Source organism: Lissotriton vulgaris, chromosome 7 (assembly GCF_964263255.1).
Source record: "Lissotriton vulgaris chromosome 7, aLisVul1.2, whole genome shotgun sequence".
Classification (NCBI taxonomy): Eukaryota; Metazoa; Chordata; class Amphibia; order Caudata; family Salamandridae; genus Lissotriton; species Lissotriton vulgaris.
The window spans coordinates 1,389,286,081-1,389,301,577 of record NC_141695.1 but is presented as its reverse complement, the minus strand read 5'-3'; the positions used below and the strand labels follow the sequence as shown (position 1 = coordinate 1,389,301,577).

At 45.1% G+C, this 15,497-nt stretch overlaps 16 non-coding genes across 16 annotated transcripts; 8 read left to right on the top strand and 8 right to left on the bottom strand.

Annotated features, from left to right (window-relative positions):
• Positions 1–381: 381 nt before the first annotated feature.
• On the top strand, positions 382–454 carry TRNAR-ACG (transfer RNA arginine (anticodon ACG)). Its single transcript has one exon. It is a non-coding gene; the product is annotated as a tRNA-Arg (tRNA).
• Positions 455–1,464: 1,010 nt separating this feature from the next.
• LOC147703950 (U6 spliceosomal RNA) lies at positions 1,465–1,571 on the bottom strand. Its single transcript, XR_015298519.1, has one exon. It is a non-coding gene; the product is annotated as a U6 spliceosomal RNA (small nuclear RNA).
• Positions 1,572–2,285: 714 nt separating this feature from the next.
• Positions 2,286–2,358, top strand: TRNAR-ACG (transfer RNA arginine (anticodon ACG)). The gene has a single exon. It is a non-coding gene; the product is annotated as a tRNA-Arg (tRNA).
• Positions 2,359–3,368: 1,010 nt separating this feature from the next.
• On the bottom strand, positions 3,369–3,475 carry LOC147703948 (U6 spliceosomal RNA). Its single transcript, XR_015298518.1, has one exon. It is a non-coding gene; the product is annotated as a U6 spliceosomal RNA (small nuclear RNA).
• Positions 3,476–4,189: 714 nt separating this feature from the next.
• TRNAR-ACG (transfer RNA arginine (anticodon ACG)) lies at positions 4,190–4,262 on the top strand. Its single transcript has one exon. It is a non-coding gene; the product is annotated as a tRNA-Arg (tRNA).
• Positions 4,263–5,272: 1,010 nt separating this feature from the next.
• On the bottom strand, positions 5,273–5,379 carry LOC147703946 (U6 spliceosomal RNA). Its single transcript, XR_015298517.1, has one exon. It is a non-coding gene; the product is annotated as a U6 spliceosomal RNA (small nuclear RNA).
• Positions 5,380–6,093: 714 nt separating this feature from the next.
• TRNAR-ACG (transfer RNA arginine (anticodon ACG)) lies at positions 6,094–6,166 on the top strand. The gene has a single exon. It is a non-coding gene; the product is annotated as a tRNA-Arg (tRNA).
• Positions 6,167–7,176: 1,010 nt separating this feature from the next.
• On the bottom strand, positions 7,177–7,283 carry LOC147703944 (U6 spliceosomal RNA). Its single transcript, XR_015298516.1, has one exon. It is a non-coding gene; the product is annotated as a U6 spliceosomal RNA (small nuclear RNA).
• Positions 7,284–7,997: 714 nt separating this feature from the next.
• Positions 7,998–8,070, top strand: TRNAR-ACG (transfer RNA arginine (anticodon ACG)). Its single transcript has one exon. It is a non-coding gene; the product is annotated as a tRNA-Arg (tRNA).
• Positions 8,071–9,080: 1,010 nt separating this feature from the next.
• On the bottom strand, positions 9,081–9,187 carry LOC147703942 (U6 spliceosomal RNA). Its single transcript, XR_015298507.1, has one exon. It is a non-coding gene; the product is annotated as a U6 spliceosomal RNA (small nuclear RNA).
• A 714-nt stretch (positions 9,188–9,901) lies between these two features.
• TRNAR-ACG (transfer RNA arginine (anticodon ACG)) lies at positions 9,902–9,974 on the top strand. Its single transcript has one exon. It is a non-coding gene; the product is annotated as a tRNA-Arg (tRNA).
• Positions 9,975–10,984: 1,010 nt separating this feature from the next.
• LOC147703940 (U6 spliceosomal RNA) lies at positions 10,985–11,091 on the bottom strand. Its single transcript, XR_015298496.1, has one exon. It is a non-coding gene; the product is annotated as a U6 spliceosomal RNA (small nuclear RNA).
• Positions 11,092–11,805: 714 nt separating this feature from the next.
• TRNAR-ACG (transfer RNA arginine (anticodon ACG)) lies at positions 11,806–11,878 on the top strand. The gene has a single exon. It is a non-coding gene; the product is annotated as a tRNA-Arg (tRNA).
• A 1,020-nt stretch (positions 11,879–12,898) lies between these two features.
• On the bottom strand, positions 12,899–13,005 carry LOC147703938 (U6 spliceosomal RNA). The gene has a single exon (XR_015298488.1). It is a non-coding gene; the product is annotated as a U6 spliceosomal RNA (small nuclear RNA).
• Positions 13,006–13,719: 714 nt separating this feature from the next.
• TRNAR-ACG (transfer RNA arginine (anticodon ACG)) lies at positions 13,720–13,792 on the top strand. Its single transcript has one exon. It is a non-coding gene; the product is annotated as a tRNA-Arg (tRNA).
• A 1,010-nt stretch (positions 13,793–14,802) lies between these two features.
• Positions 14,803–14,909, bottom strand: LOC147703936 (U6 spliceosomal RNA). Its single transcript, XR_015298352.1, has one exon. It is a non-coding gene; the product is annotated as a U6 spliceosomal RNA (small nuclear RNA).
• Positions 14,910–15,497: the final 588 nt, after the last annotated feature.

Genomic DNA, 15,497 nt, shown 5'->3' with positions numbered 1-15,497 from the left:
GGCAGCATGCTTGGGTCCCTGGACAAGGTGAGCTTATGATAATGTGTCTGAATGTTCACCTGTGTTGTAATATTAAACCCCTTATTGTTGTAAACGCCTACTTACTAAGGAGTTCTCAAGCTCAGCCCCACACAGACCTGGAACTGATTATGTTAATGCAAACTATTTAAGAAACTGAGCCTGATCTAAAAGATTTCCTTGGATCTAGGACCATTTCGCCTAGCTTTTAGGTGCTTCCTTCTCCTAAAGTCCTTTGTAAAACTTGGGAAAACCTCACAGAACAGACTTCCAGGAGGTCAGATGGGTTTCCTTGTGCCTTCACACACACATACACACACTTTCTAGCCCACTTAAGGACAAAAGGATGCGTAAGTCTACATAGGGCCAGTGGCGCAATGGATAACGCGTCTGACTACGGATCAGAAGATTGTAGGTTCGACTCCTATCTGGCTCGGAAGGGTTGTAGGTCCCTGTTTGATTATATTCCTGTGGAATTTTTATTTACCTCAGACTTGTTTTAGGTTCAATATTCTCCAGCAGGATTCATCCAGCAGTTGTTCCACGGTAGAGCGCAAGTAATAGGACCACAGCTAGTTAAACGTTTCCCATTTGCTGCTGGACTCTATGTGATGGCCGTCACGTGGTGTGCTGCTTTTGTATTTCAACATGGGTCCCTGATACTCTTAATTGCGAAAAAGCTTGTTGACAAAAGTGTGTGTGCGCGAGGGTCTGTGGACGTAGGCAGGTGTGTGCACTTGAATGCTTACCCATTTACATGTGTGAGAGGAACAAACCAACTCCCTGTGGGCTGCAGGCTTACAACTGGTAGCCCCAGTAGCCAGGCAGAACCACAGGTAAGGAGAGAGAGAAAGTTGGTCCATTATTAGAGAAGGACCATAAGCATCTTGCACTGCTACCTTCTTCCCCTCTCAGCCACGATCGGCCAAGACCTCTCTATTAGGGTAGAGGGTGAACATTTCTTGGACCTCAGAAACTGAGGGATGTAGACCCAATATGTCCTCCAAGCGCCTAGAGACCTGGTGCCCAATCTGGCATGGTGTTTTTCAGCTTACCCGACCAATCCGGTTGCAAGGTGGACTTTAACAATACTGCTAAAAAGGCACTCCCAGACATCCCTGAGGCCTTCATTTGCATAGGCCCTGCCCTTCTCTTTGTCCTGATTCCCACAAATCAACACAACACTGCAGCAGTATAGATTTGGGGGTGGTGAAGAATAATGACAGTGAGGCTAAAAAAGAGAAAGAAAAGTCCCAGAAGTCCTGCAGGCTTCCTTGCTAAATGCAGCTGAACATAGAGCGCACCTTCTTTACTGCAAAGCAAATACATTAAAAATGTTGAGGAGAGACTAATTGAAAAATACATATTACGGGGACAGCACTGGGACCTGCTTTATTTTTTCAATTAGTCTTGAAAACAAAAAAGATTTCTCTCCTGAAAGCTGTTAAAAATATGGAACGCTTCACGAATTTGCGTGTCATCCTTGCGCAGGGGCCATGCTAATCTTCTCTGTATCGTTCCAATTTTAGTATATGTGCTGCCGAAGCGAGCACACTTTATTGATGAACTGACAATGTTTATAAACTCTCTAAATCTACAGTCTCTAGACATAGGGTGGCCTGGCAGAGATGCTCAGATGGCCAGTACGCATTCAAATCTGAGCCAATGGTCAAAAATGTATGAAGAGTAGCAATCCATTATTCTTCACTGCATTTGTGGTCCAAGACTAAACACACCGTAAGTATGTAGATTATACCAGGTTTGCAAAGGCTCCTGGGTCGGGCTACAGACAAGGAGCATTGTGACGTCACGCTGCCTGTGGAACAGTGATATTAAAGGTGAAACAGCTGCACAGTAGGTTAGGTGAAGGGCTCTGAGAGTGGAAAGGCAGCATGCTTGGGTCCCTGGACAAGGTGAGCTTATGATAATGTGTCTGAATGTTCACCTGTGTTGTAATATTAAACCCCTTATTGTTGTAAACGCCTACTTACTAAGGAGTTCTCAAGCTCAGCCCCACACAGACCTGGAACTGATTATGTTAATGCAAACTATTTAAGAAACTGAGCCTGATCTAAAAGATTTCCTTGGATCTAGGACCATTTCGCCTAGCTTTTAGGTGCTTCCTTCTCCTAAAGTCCTTTGTAAAACTTGGGAAAACCTCACAGAACAGACTTCCAGGAGGTCAGATGGGTTTCCTTGTGCCTTCACACACACATACACACACTTTCTAGCCCACTTAAGGACAAAAGGATGCGTAAGTCTACATAGGGCCAGTGGCGCAATGGATAACGCGTCTGACTACGGATCAGAAGATTGTAGGTTCGACTCCTATCTGGCTCGGAAGGGTTGTAGGTCCCTGTTTGATTATATTCCTGTGGAATTTTTATTTACCTCAGACTTGTTGTAGGTTCAATATTCTCCAGCAGGATTCATCCAGCAGTTGTTCCACGGTAGAGCGCAAGTAATAGGACCACAGCTAGTTAAACGTTTCCCATTTGCTGCTGGACTCTATGTGATGGCCGTCACGTGGTGTGCTGCTTTTGTATTTCAACATGGGTCCCTGATACTCTTAATTGCGAAAAAGCTTGTTGACAAAAGTGTGTGTGCGCGAGGGTCTGTGGACGTAGGCAGGTGTGTGCACTTGAATGCTTACCCATTTACATGTGTGAGAGGAACAAACCAACTCCCTGTGGGCTGCAGGCTTACAACTGGTAGCCCCAGTAGCCAGGCAGAACCACAGGTAAGGAGAGAGAGAAAGTTGGTCCATTATTAGAGAAGGACCATAAGCATCTTGCACTGCTACCTTCTTCCCCTCTCAGCCACGATCGGCCAAGACCTCTCTATTAGGGTAGAGGGTGAACATTTCTTGGACCTCAGAAACTGAGGGATGTAGACCCAATATGTCCTCCAAGCGCCTAGAGACCTGGTGCCCAATCTGGCATGGTGTTTTTCAGCTTACCCGACCAATCCGGTTGCAAGGTGGACTTTAACAATACTGCTAAAAAGGCACTCCCAGACATCCCTGAGGCCTTCATTTGCATAGGCCCTGCCCTTCTCTTTGTCCTGATTCCCACAAATCAACACAACACTGCAGCAGTATAGATTCGGGGGTGGTGAAGAATAATGACAGTGAGGCTAAAAAAGAGAAAGAAAAGTCCCAGAAGTCCTGCAGGCTTCCTTGCTAAATGCAGCTGAACATAGAGCGCACCTTCTTTACTGCAAAGCAAATACATTAAAAATGTTGAGGAGAGACTAATTGAAAAATACATATTACGGGGACAGCACTGGGACCTGCTTTATTTTTTCAATTAGTCTTGAAAACAAAAAAGATTTCTCTCCTGAAAGCTGTTAAAAATATGGAACGCTTCACGAATTTGCGTGTCATCCTTGCGCAGGGGCCATGCTAATCTTCTCTGTATCGTTCCAATTTTAGTATATGTGCTGCCGAAGCGAGCACACTTTATTGATGAACTGACAATGTTTATAAACTCTCTAAATCTACAGTCTCTAGACATAGGGTGGCCTGGCAGAGATGCTCAGATGGCCAGTACGCATTCAAATCTGAGCCAATGGTCAAAAATGTATGAAGAGTAGCAATCCATTATTCTTCACTGCATTTGTGGTCCAAGACTAAACACACCGTAAGTATGTAGATTATACCAGGTTTGCAAAGGCTCCTGGGTCGGGCTACAGACAAGGAGCATTGTGACGTCACGCTGCCTGTGGAACAGTGATATTAAAGGTGAAACAGCTGCACAGTAGGTTAGGTGAAGGGCTCTGAGAGTGGAAAGGCAGCATGCTTGGGTCCCTGGACAAGGTGAGCTTATGATAATGTGTCTGAATGTTCACCTGTGTTGTAATATTAAACCCCTTATTGTTGTAAACGCCTACTTACTAAGGAGTTCTCAAGCTCAGCCCCACACAGACCTGGAACTGATTATGTTAATGCAAACTATTTAAGAAACTGAGCCTGATCTAAAAGATTTCCTTGGATCTAGGACCATTTCGCCTAGCTTTTAGGTGCTTCCTTCTCCTAAAGTCCTTTGTAAAACTTGGGAAAACCTCACAGAACAGACTTCCAGGAGGTCAGATGGGTTTCCTTGTGCCTTCACACACACATACACACACTTTCTAGCCCACTTAAGGACAAAAGGATGCGTAAGTCTACATAGGGCCAGTGGCGCAATGGATAACGCGTCTGACTACGGATCAGAAGATTGTAGGTTCGACTCCTATCTGGCTCGGAAGGGTTGTAGGTCCCTGTTTGATTATATTCCTGTGGAATTTTTATTTACCTCAGACTTGTTGTAGGTTCAATATTCTCCAGCAGGATTCATCCAGCAGTTGTTCCACGGTAGAGCGCAAGTAATAGGACCACAGCTAGTTAAACGTTTCCCATTTGCTGCTGGACTCTATGTGATGGCCGTCACGTGGTGTGCTGCTTTTGTATTTCAACATGGGTCCCTGATACTCTTAATTGCGAAAAAGCTTGTTGACAAAAGTGTGTGTGCGCGAGGGTCTGTGGACGTAGGCAGGTGTGTGCACTTGAATGCTTACCCATTTACATGTGTGAGAGGAACAAACCAACTCCCTGTGGGCTGCAGGCTTACAACTGGTAGCCCCAGTAGCCAGGCAGAACCACAGGTAAGGAGAGAGAGAAAGTTGGTCCATTATTAGAGAAGGACCATAAGCATCTTGCACTGCTACCTTCTTCCCCTCTCAGCCACGATCGGCCAAGACCTCTCTATTAGGGTAGAGGGTGAACATTTCTTGGACCTCAGAAACTGAGGGATGTAGACCCAATATGTCCTCCAAGCGCCTAGAGACCTGGTGCCCAATCTGGCATGGTGTTTTTCAGCTTACCCGACCAATCCGGTTGCAAGGTGGACTTTAACAATACTGCTAAAAAGGCACTCCCAGACATCCCTGAGGCCTTCATTTGCATAGGCCCTGCCCTTCTCTTTGTCCTGATTCCCACAAATCAACACAACACTGCAGCAGTATAGATTTGGGGGTGGTGAAGAATAATGACAGTGAGGCTAAAAAAGAGAAAGAAAAGTCCCAGAAGTCCTGCAGGCTTCCTTGCTAAATGCAGCTGAACATAGAGCGCACCTTCTTTACTGCAAAGCAAATACATTAAAAATGTTGAGGAGAGACTAATTGAAAAATACATATTACGGGGACAGCACTGGGACCTGCTTTATTTTTTCAATTAGTCTTGAAAACAAAAAAGATTTCTCTCCTGAAAGCTGTTAAAAATATGGAACGCTTCACGAATTTGCGTGTCATCCTTGCGCAGGGGCCATGCTAATCTTCTCTGTATCGTTCCAATTTTAGTATATGTGCTGCCGAAGCGAGCACACTTTATTGATGAACTGACAATGTTTATAAACTCTCTAAATCTACAGTCTCTAGACATAGGGTGGCCTGGCAGAGATGCTCAGATGGCCAGTACGCATTCAAATCTGAGCCAATGGTCAAAAATGGATGAAGAGTAGCAATCCATTATTCTTCACTGCATTTGTGGTCCAAGACTAAACACACCGTAAGTATGTAGATTATACCAGGTTTGCAAAGGCTCCTGGGTCGGGCTACAGACAAGGAGCATTGTGACGTCACACTGCCTGTGGAACAGTGATATTAAAGGTGAAACAGCTGCACAGTAGGTTAGGTGAAGGGCTCTGAGAGTGGAAAGGCAGCATGCTTGGGTCCCTGGACAAGGTGAGCTTATGATAATGTGTCTGAATGTTCACCTGTGTTGTAATATTAAACCCCTTATTGTTGTAAACGCCTACTTACTAAGGAGTTCTCAAGCTCAGCCCCACACAGACCTGGAACTGATTATGTTAATGCAAACTATTTAAGAAACTGAGCCTGATCTAAAAGATTTCCTTGGATCTAGGACCATTTCGCCTAGCTTTTAGGTGCTTCCTTCTCCTAAAGTCCTTTGTAAAACTTGGGAAAACCTCACAGAACAGACTTCCAGGAGGTCAGATGGGTTCCCTTGTGCCTTCACACACACATACACACACTTTCTAGCCCACTTAAGGACAAAAGGATGCGTAAGTCTACATAGGGCCAGTGGCGCAATGGATAACGCGTCTGACTACGGATCAGAAGATTGTAGGTTCGACTCCTATCTGGCTCGGAAGGGTTGTAGGTCCCTGTTTGATTATATTCCTGTGGAATTTTTATTTACCTCAGACTTGTTGTAGGTTCAATATTCTCCAGCAGGACTCATCCAGCAGTTGTTCCACGGTAGAGCGCAAGTAATAGGACCACAGCTAGTTAAACGTTTCCCATTTGCTGCTGGACTCTATGTGATGGCCGTCACGTGGTGTGCTGCTTTTGTATTTCAACATGGGTCCCTGATACTCTTAATTGCGAAAAAGCTTGTTGACAAAAGTGTGTGTGCGCGAGGGTCTGTGGACGTAGGCAGGTGTGTGCACTTGAATGCTTACCCATTTACATGTGTGAGAGGAACAAACCAACTCCCTGTGGGCTGCAGGCTTACAACTGGTAGCCCCAGTAGCCAGGCAGAACCACAGGTAAGGAGAGAGAGAAAGTTGGTCCATTATTAGAGAAGGACCATAAGCATCTTGCACTGCTACCTTCTTCCCCTCTCAGCCACGATCGGCCAAGACCTCTCTATTAGGGTAGAGGGTGAACATTTCTTGGACCTCAGAAACTGAGGGATGTAGACCCAATATGTCCTCCAAGCGCCTAGAGACCTGGTGCCCAATCTGGCATGGTGTTTTTCAGCTTACCCGACCAATCAGGTTGCAAGGTGGACTTTAACAATACTGCTAAAAAGGCACTCCCAGACATCCCTGAGGCCTTCATTTGCATAGGCCCTGCCCTTCTCTTTGTCCTGATTCCCACAAATCAACACAACACTGCAGCAGTATAGATTTGGGGGTGGTGAAGAATAATGACAGTGAGGCTAAAAAAGAGAAAGAAAAGTCCCAGAAGTCCTGCAGGCTTCCTTGCTAAATGCAGCTGAACATAGAGCGCACCTTCTTTACTGCAAAGCAAATACATTAAAAATGTTGAGGAGAGACTAATTGAAAAATACATATTACGGGGACAGCACTGGGACCTGCTTTATTTTTTCAATTAGTCTTGAAAACAAAAAAGATTTCTCTCCTGAAAGCTGTTAAAAATATGGAACGCTTCACGAATTTGCGTGTCATCCTTGCGCAGGGGCCATGCTAATCTTCTCTGTATCGTTCCAATTTTAGTATATGTGCTGCCGAAGCGAGCACACTTTATTGATGAACTGACAATGTTTATAAACTCTCTAAATCTACAGTCTCTAGACATAGGGTGGCCTGGCAGAGATGCTCAGATGGCCAGTACGCATTCAAATCTGAGCCAATGGTCAAAAATGGATGAAGAGTAGCAATCCATTATTCTTCACTGCATTTGTGGTCCAAGACTAAACACACCGTAAGTATGTAGATTATACCAGGTTTGCAAAGGCTCCTGGGTCGGGCTACAGACAAGGAGCATTGTGACGTCACGCTGCCTGTGGAACAGTGATATTAAAGGTGAAACAGCTGCACAGTAGGTTAGGTGAAGGGCTCTGAGAGTGGAAAGGCAGCATGCTTGGGTCCCTGGACAAGGTGAGCTTATGATAATGTGTCTGAATGTTCACCTGTGTTGTAATATTAAACCCCTTATTGTTGTAAACGCCTACTTACTAAGGAGTTCTCAAGCTCAGCCCCACACAGACCTGGAACTGATTATGTTAATGCAAACTATTTAAGAAACTGAGCCTGATCTAAAAGATTTCCTTGGATCTAGGACCATTTCGCCTAGCTTTTAGGTGCTTCCTTCTCCTAAAGTCCTTTGTAAAACTTGGGAAAACCTCACAGAACAGACTTCCAGGAGGTCAGATGGGTTTCCTTGTGCCTTCACACACACATACACACACTTTCTAGCCCACTTAAGGACAAAAGGATGCGTAAGTCTACATAGGGCCAGTGGCGCAATGGATAACGCGTCTGACTACGGATCAGAAGATTGTAGGTTCGACTCCTATCTGGCTCGGAAGGGTTGTAGGTCCCTGTTTGATTATATTCCTGTGGAATTTTTATTTACCTCAGACTTGTTGTAGGTTCAATATTCTCCAGCAGGATTCATCCAGCAGTTGTTCCACGGTAGAGCGCAAGTAATAGGACCACAGCTAGTTAAACGTTTCCCATTTGCTGCTGGACTCTATGTGATGGCCGTCACGTGGTGTGCTGCTTTTGTATTTCAACATGGGTCCCTGATACTCTTAATTGCGAAAAAGCTTGTTGACAAAAGTGTGTGTGCGCGAGGGTCTGTGGACGTAGGCAGGTGTGTGCACTTGAATGCTTACCCATTTACATGTGTGAGAGGAACAAACCAACTCCCTGTGGGCTGCAGGCTTACAACTGGTAGCCCCAGTAGCCAGGCAGAACCACAGGTAAGGAGAGAGAGAAAGTTGGTCCATTATTAGAGAAGGACCATAAGCATCTTGCACTGCTACCTTCTTCCCCTCTCAGCCACGATCGGCCAAGACCTCTCTATTAGGGTAGAGGGTGAACATTTCTTGGACCTCAGAAACTGAGGGATGTAGACCCAATATGTCCTCCAAGCGCCTAGAGACCTGGTGCCCAATCTGGCATGGTGTTTTTCAGCTTACCCGACCAATCCGGTTGCAAGGTGGACTTTAACAATACTGCTAAAAAGGCACTCCCAGACATCCCTGAGGCCTTCATTTGCATAGGCCCTGCCCTTCTCTTTGTCCTGATTCCCACAAATCAACACAACACTGCAGCAGTATAGATTTGGGGGTGGTGAAGAATAATGACAGTGAGGCTAAAAAAGAGAAAGAAAAGTCCCAGAAGTCCTGCAGGCTTCCTTGCTAAATGCAGCTGAACATAGAGCGCACCTTCTTTACTGCAAAGCAAATACATTAAAAATGTTGAGGAGAGACTAATTGAAAAATACATATTACGGGGACAGCACTGGGACCTGCTTTATTTTTTCAATTAGTCTTGAAAACAAAAAAGATTTCTCTCCTGAAAGCTGTTAAAAATATGGAACGCTTCACGAATTTGCGTGTCATCCTTGCGCAGGGGCCATGCTAATCTTCTCTGTATCGTTCCAATTTTAGTATATGTGCTGCCGAAGCGAGCACACTTTATTGATGAACTGACAATGTTTATAAACTCTCTAAATCTACAGTCTCTAGACATAGGGTGGCCTGGCAGAGATGCTCAGATGGCCAGTACGCATTCAAATCTGAGCCAATGGTCAAAAATGGATGAAGAGTAGCAATCCATTATTCTTCACTGCATTTGTGGTCCAAGACTAAACACACCGTAAGTATGTAGATTATACCAGGTTTGCAAAGGCTCCTGGGTCGGGCTACAGACAAGGAGCATTGTGACGTCACACTGCCTGTGGAACAGTGATATTAAAGGTGAAACAGCTGCACAGTAGGTTAGGTGAAGGGCTCTGAGAGTGGAAAGGCAGCATGCTTGGGTCCCTGGACAAGGTGAGCTTATGATAATGTGTCTGAATGTTCACCTGTGTTGTAATATTAAACCCCTTATTGTTGTAAACGCCTACTTACTAAGGAGTTCTCAAGCTCAGCCCCACACAGACCTGGAACTGATTATGTTAATGCAAACTATTTAAGAAACTGAGCCTGATCTAAAAGATTTCCTTGGATCTAGGACCATTTCGCCTAGCTTTTAGGTGCTTCCTTCTCCTAAAGTCCTTTGTAAAACTTGGGAAAACCTCACAGAACAGACTTCCAGGAGGTCAGATGGGTTCCCTTGTGCCTTCACACACACATACACACACTTTCTAGCCCACTTAAGGACAAAAGGATGCGTAAGTCTACATAGGGCCAGTGGCGCAATGGATAACGCGTCTGACTACGGATCAGAAGATTGTAGGTTCGACTCCTATCTGGCTCGGAAGGGTTGTAGGTCCCTGTTTGATTATATTCCTGTGGAATTTTTATTTACCTCAGACTTGTTGTAGGTTCAATATTCTCCAGCAGGACTCATCCAGCAGTTGTTCCACGGTAGAGCGCAAGTAATAGGACCACAGCTAGTTAAACGTTTCCCATTTGCTGCTGGACTCTATGTGATGGCCGTCACGTGGTGTGCTGCTTTTGTATTTCAACATGGGTCCCTGATACTCTTAATTGCGAAAAAGCTTGTTGACAAAAGTGTGTGTGCGCGAGGGTCTGTGGACGTAGGCAGGTGTGTGCACTTGAATGCTTACCCATTTACATGTGTGAGAGGAACAAACCAACTCCCTGTGGGCTGCAGGCTTACAACTGGTAGCCCCAGTAGCCAGGCAGAACCACAGGTAAGGAGAGAGAGAAAGTTGGTCCATTATTAGAGAAGGACCATAAGCATCTTGCACTGCTACCTTCTTCCCCTCTCAGCCACGATCGGCCAAGACCTCTCTATTAGGGTAGAGGGTGAACATTTCTTGGACCTCAGAAACTGAGGGATGTAGACCCAATATGTCCTCCAAGCGCCTAGAGACCTGGTGCCCAATCTGGCATGGTGTTTTTCAGCTTACCCGACCAATCCGGTTGCAAGGTGGACTTTAACAATACTGCTAAAAAGGCACTCCCAGACATCCCTGAGGCCTTCATTTGCATAGGCCCTGCCCTTCTCTTTGTCCTGATTCCCACAAATCAACACAACACTGCAGCAGTATAGATTTGGGGGTGGTGAAGAATAATGACAGTGAGGCTAAAAAAGAGAAAGAAAAGTCCCAGAAGTCCTGCAGGCTTCCTTGCTAAATGCAGCTGAACATAGAGCGCACCTTCTTTACTGCAAAGCAAATACATTAAAAATGTTGAGGAGAGACTAATTGAAAAATACATATTACGGGGACAGCACTGGGACCTGCTTTATTTTTTCAATTAGTCTTGAAAACAAAAAAGATTTCTCTCCTGAAAGCTGTTAAAAATATGGAACGCTTCACGAATTTGCGTGTCATCCTTGCGCAGGGGCCATGCTAATCTTCTCTGTATCGTTCCAATTTTAGTATATGTGCTGCCGAAGCGAGCACACTTTATTGATGAACTGACAATGTTTATAAACTCTCTAAATCTACAGTCTCTAGACATAGGGTGGCCTGGCAGAGATGCTCAGATGGCCAGTACGCATTCAAATCTGAGCCAATGGTCAAAAATGGATGAAGAGTAGCAATCCATTATTCTTCACTGCATTTGTGGTCCAAGACTAAACACACCGTAAGTATGTAGATTATACCAGGTTTGCAAAGGCTCCTGGGTCGGGCTACAGACAAGGAGCATTGTGACGTCACGCTGCCTGTGGAACAGTGATATTAAAGGTGAAACAGCTGCACAGTAGGTTAGGTGAAGGGCTCTGAGAGTGGAAAGGCAGCATGCTTGGGTCCCTGGACAAGGTGAGCTTATGATAATGTGTCTGAATGTTCACCTGTGTTGTAATATTAAACCCCTTATTGTTGTAAACGCCTACTTACTAAGGAGTTCTCAAGCTCAGCCCCACACAGACCTGGAACTGATTATGTTAATGCAAACTATTTAAGAAACTGAGCCTGATCTAAAAGATTTCCTTGGATCTAGGACCATTTCGCCTAGCTTTTAGGTGCTTCCTTCTCCTAAAGTCCTTTGTAAAACTTGGGAAAACCTCACAGAACAGACTTCCAGGAGGTCAGATGGGTTTCCTTGTGCCTTCACACACACATACACACACTTTCTAGCCCACTTAAGGACAAAAGGATGCGTAAGTCTACATAGGGCCAGTGGCGCAATGGATAACGCGTCTGACTACGGATCAGAAGATTGTAGGTTCGACTCCTATCTGGCTCGGAAGGGTTGTAGGTCCCTGTTTGATTATATTCCTGTGGAATTTTTATTTACCTCAGACTTGTTGTAGGTTCAATATTCTCCAGCAGGATTCATCCAGCAGTTGTTCCACGGTAGAGCGCAAGTAATAGGACCACAGCTAGTTAAACGTTTCCCATTTGCTGCTGGACTCTATGTGATGGCCGTCACGTGGTGTGCTGCTTTTGTATTTCAACATGGGTCCCTGATACTCTTAATTGCGAAAAAGCTTGTTGACAAAAGTGTGTGTGCGCGAGGGTCTGTGGACGTAGGCAGGTGTGTGCACTTGAATGCTTACCCATTTACATGTGTGAGAGGAACAAACCAACTCCCTGTGGGCTGCAGGCTTACAACTGGTAGCCCCAGTAGCCAGGCAGAACCACAGGTAAGGAGAGAGAGAAAGTTGGTCCATTATTAGAGAAGGACCATAAGCATCTTGCACTGCTACCTTCTTCCCCTCTCAGCCACGATCGGCCACGATCGGCCAAGGCCTCTCTATTAGGGTAGAGGGTGAACATTTCTTGGACCTCAGAAACTGAGGGATGTAGACCCAATATGTCCTCCAAGCGCCTAGAGACCTGGTGCCCAATCTGGCATGGTGTTTTTCAGCTTACCCGACCAATCCGGTTGCAAGGTGGACTTTAACAATACTGCTAAAAAGGCACTCCCAGACATCCCTGAGGCCTTCATTTGCATAGGCCCTGCCCTTCTCTTTGTCCTGATTCCCACAAATCAACACAACACTGCAGCAGTATAGATTTGGGGGTGGTGAAGAATAATGACAGTGAGGCTAAAAAAGAGAAAGAAAAGTCCCAGAAGTCCTGCAGGCTTCCTTGCTAAATGCAGCTGAACATAGAGCGCACCTTCTTTACTGCAAAGCAAATACATTAAAAATGTTGAGGAGAGACTAATTGAAAAATACATATTACGGGGACAGCACTGGGACCTGCTTTATTTTTTCAATTAGTCTTGAAAACAAAAAAGATTTCTCTCCTGAAAGCTGTTAAAAATATGGAACGCTTCACGAATTTGCGTGTCATCCTTGCGCAGGGGCCATGCTAATCTTCTCTGTATCGTTCCAATTTTAGTATATGTGCTGCCGAAGCGAGCACACTTTATTGATGAACTGACAATGTTTATAAACTCTCTAAATCTACAGTCTCTAGACATAGGGTGGCCTGGCAGAGATGCTCAGATGCCCAGTACGCATTCAAATCTGAGCCAATGGTCAAAAATGTATGAAGAGTAGCAATCCATTATTCTTCACTGCATTTGTGGTCCAAGACTAAACACACCGTAAGTATGTAGATTATACCAGGTTTGCAAAGGCTCCTGGGTCGGGCTACAGACAAGGAGCATTGTGACGTCACGCTGCCTGTGGAACAGTGATATTAAAGGTGAAACAGCTGCACAGTAGGTTAGGTGAAGGGCTCTGAGAGTGGAAAGGCAGCATGCTTGGGTCCCTGGACAAGGTGAGCTTATGATAATGTGTCTGAATGTTCACCTGTGTTGTAATATTAAACCCCTTATTGTTGTAAACGCCTACTTACTAAGGAGTTCTCAAGCTCAGCCCCACACAGACCTGGAACTGATTATGTTAATGCAAACTATTTAAGAAACTGAGCCTGATCTAAAAGATTTCCTTGGATCTAGGACCATTTCGCCTAGCTTTTAGGTGCTTCCTTCTCCTAAAGTCCTTTGTAAAACTTGGGAAAACCTCACAGAACAGACTTCCAGGAGGTCAGATGGGCTCCCTTGTGCCTTCACACACACATACACACACTTTCTAGCCCACTTAAGGACAAAAGGATGCGTAAGTCTACATAGGGCCAGTGGCGCAATGGATAACGCGTCTGACTACGGATCAGAAGATTGTAGGTTCGACTCCTATCTGGCTCGGAAGGGTTGTAGGTCCCTGTTTGATTATATTCCTGTGGAATTTTTATTTACCTCAGACTTGTTGTAGGTTCAATATTCTCCAGCAGGACTCATCCAGCAGTTGTTCCACGGTAGAGCGCAAGTAATAGGACCACAGCTAGTTAAACGTTTCCCATTTGCTGCTGGACTCTATGTGATGGCCGTCACGTGGTGTGCTGCTTTTGTATTTCAACATGGGTCCCTGATACTCTTAATTGCGAAAAAGCTTGTTGACAAAAGTGTGTGTGCGCGAGGGTCTGTGGACGTAGGCAGGTGTGTGCACTTGAATGCTTACCCATTTACATGTGTGAGAGGAACAAACCAACTCCCTGTGGGCTGCAGGCTTACAACTGGTAGCCCCAGTAGCCAGGCAGAACCACAGGTAAGGAGAGAGAGAAAGTTGGTCCATTATTAGAGAAGGACCATAAGCATCTTGCACTGCTACCTTCTTCCCCTCTCAGCCACGATCGGCCAAGACCTCTCTATTAGGGTAGAGGGTGAACATTTCTTGGACCTCAGAAACTGAGGGATGTAGACCCAATATGTCCTCCAAGCGCCTAGAGACCTGGTGCCCAATCTGGCATGGTGTTTTTCAGCTTACCCGACCAATCCGGTTGCAAGGTGGACTTTAACAATACTGCTAAAAAGGCACTCCCAGACATCCCTGAGGCCTTCATTTGCATAGGCCCTGCCCTTCTCTTTGTCCTGATTCCCACAAATCAACACAACACTGCAGCAGTATAGATTTGGGGGTGGTGAAGAATAATGACAGTGAGGCTAAAAAAGAGAAAGAAAAGTCCCAGAAGTCCTGCAGGCTTCCTTGCTAAATGCAGCTGAACATAGAGCGCACCTTCTTTACTGCAAAGCAAATACATTAAAAATGTTGAGGAGAGACTAATTGAAAAATACATATTACGGGGACAGCACTGGGACCTGCTTTATTTTTTCAATTAGTCTTGAAAACAAAAAAGATTTCTCTCCTGAAAGCTGTTAAAAATATGGAACGCTTCACGAATTTGCGTGTCATCCTTGCGCAGGGGCCATGCTAATCTTCTCTGTATCGTTCCAATTTTAGTATATGAGCTGCCGAAGCGAGCACACTTTATTGATGAACTGACAATGTTTATAAACTCTCTAAATCTACAGTCTCTAGACATAGGGTGGCCTGGCAGAGATGCTCAGATGGCCAGTACGCATTCAAATCTGAGCCAATGGTCAAAAATGGATGAAGAGTAGCAATCCATTATTCTTCACTGCATTTGTGGTCCAAGACTAAACACACCGTAAGTATGTAGATTATACCAGGTTTGCAAAGGCTCCTGGGTCGGGCTACAGACAAGGAGCATTGTGACGTCACGCTGCCTGTGGAACAGTGATATTAAAGGTGAAACAGCTGCACAGTAGGTTAGGTGAAGGGCTCTGAGAGTGGAAAGGCAGCATGCTTGGGTCCCTGGACAAGGTGAGCTTATGATAATGTGTCTGAATGTTCACCTGTGTTGTAATATTAAACCCCTTATTGTTGTAAACGCCTACTTACTAAGGAGTTCTCAAGCTCAGCCCCACACAGACCTGGAACTGATTATGTTAATGCAAACTATTTAAGAAACTGAGCCTGATCTAAAAGATTTCCTTGGATCTAGGACCATTTCGCCTAGCTTTTAGGTGCTTCCTTCTCCTAAAGTCCTTT